General features: G+C 39.9%; 1 pseudogene; it reads left to right on the top strand.

The window, feature by feature from the left end:
• The first annotated feature begins 202 nt into the window (after positions 1 to 202).
• On the top strand, positions 203 to 834 carry LOC108303366 (annotated as a pseudogene).
• The last annotated feature ends 1,193 nt before the right edge of the window (positions 835 to 2,027 follow it).

Below are 2,027 nucleotides of genomic sequence, written 5' to 3' on the forward strand. Positions count from 1 at the left end.
AGTCAGATTTGCAGAGGGGAAAAAATCTGGAGGAAGATGGCAGAGGGGCTCTAGTATTCTCCCCTTGCAGGGAGTGGCATGCGGCTCTGATGCCTTTGTTCCAAGTAGATTTGGAAGGCACATGTGGTCATATGAGCTTGGTAATTGTAGGAAAAATGTCTTTCAGGTTAAAAGTAATATTAATAATTAATATTGCAATGCCCCAGTGGAGAAGCTGAGGTCAACATCAGATTTGAAATCTTTAAAGTGGATACAAAACTATTTCAGAAATGCAAACAATTAAGTGTGTTGTGGGCAATGGTGCTGCTGGTAAAACATGTCTCCTGATATCCTACACAACAAATTTCCGTCGGAATATGTCCCAACTGTTTTTGACAACTATGCAGTCACAGTTATTATTGGTGAAGAACGATATACTCTTGGACTTTTTGATTCTGCTGGGCAAGAGGATTATGACAGATTACAACTGCTGAGTTATCCACAGCCATGTATTTCTAGTCTGTTTTTCAGTGGTCTCTTCACCTTCATTTGAAAATGTGAAAGAAAAGTGGGTGCCTAAGATAACTCACCACTGTCCAAAGACTCCATTCTTGCTAGTTGGGACCCCAGTTAATCTCAGATGACCCCTCTACTATTGAGAAACTTGCCAAGAGCAAACAGAAACCTGTCACTCCAGAGACTGCTGAAAAGCTGGCCCGTGACCTGAAGGCTGTCAAGTATGTGCAGTGTTTTGCACTTACACAGAAAGGCCTAAAGAATGTATCTGACAAAGCAATATTAGCTGCCCTGTAGCCTCCAGAACTGAAGAGGAGCCACAGGTGTGTGCTGCTATGAACATCTCTCCAGACCTCTTTCTGCACAGCTGGTGTTGGCATCATACTAAAAGCACTGTTTAAATCAAGCTAAAGATTAAAAATTAAAATTCATTTTTTGCAATAATGACAAATGCCCTGCACTTACCCACATGCACTTGTGTGAGACAAGGCCCATAGTTATGGCCACCACTCCCCCTCCCAGTACTAGTTAATTTTGAGTAATTGTGTATTGCCAAAAAAGTGATTGGTACTAGTTTTTGTTTTGTTGCTTCAAATTTTGTTTGTTTGTTTGTTTAAAAGCAAGGTATGCTTGTGGATGACTCTTTAACAGACAAATTGGAATTGTTGAAGCCACTCCCTGGTTCCAGTCTGGAGATTAATCTGGGATGTCTTAGTGGTTTTTTTTCCTTGTCTTTTTTTTTGAGGGGGGTAGTGTATGGGGAGTTTGTTTTTTAGTTGTCTTGTTTTTAAATTCATTAACCAGTGGATAGCCCTTCAGGGGAGAAGGATGGATTAATTCCACGTTCCACTTCCTAGATCTAGTGTAGAAAACATGTTCATCATCTAGCGCTCTTAGGAAGGAATATAGTAAATGCCTCATTTAATAACATATTCCTTTTTGAAAGTTGCTTTTTCTCTCTTCCCTTGAGTAGATCCAGTATTTGATGAAACTCATAAAAATGGGTGGAGCCTGTCTTGCCCCTCCTCTTTTCTAGGAAGCACTATATGTGACTGCTACTTTGAAGGACATTTGTTTGCCATTTGCTGATTTTTTTTGGAACTGAATGTCTAACTTCTTTCACTGATAAATGAAAAAAAGCATTGTACCTTTCAAATACACCAAATGAATTGAGTTTGTAATTATTTTTTTTTATTCTGCAAGTCATTATCTTATATGCTTAGCATAGATTTGCAACTCAGTAGTATGTGGTGTTCCTAGGATGCAGCTGAAGACCTGGTATGTAGGGAAAATTCAAGGGGTGATGCTAGAAGACAGACATCTGTGGAATGATTCACAGCCTCTTAAGTTAGGAGGGTGGAGGCCTGCTTCATTAAGAAGCTGAGGGTAGGTTTGGTGGGGGGAGAACACTTAGCAACATGAGGACTAGTCAGGGGAATCCCCTTATTTCTGTTTTGCATATGAGGAACCTGAAATCAGCCAGGTGAGGCTCTCTAGTTTAATAAAAATCATGAAAATCGTCTTATGAAGAC

The sequence above is a fragment of the Cebus imitator genome, unplaced genomic scaffold (assembly GCF_001604975.1).
Source record: "Cebus imitator isolate Cc_AM_T3 unplaced genomic scaffold, Cebus_imitator-1.0 Scaffold46, whole genome shotgun sequence".
NCBI classification, from domain to species: domain Eukaryota; kingdom Metazoa; phylum Chordata; class Mammalia; order Primates; family Cebidae; genus Cebus; species Cebus imitator.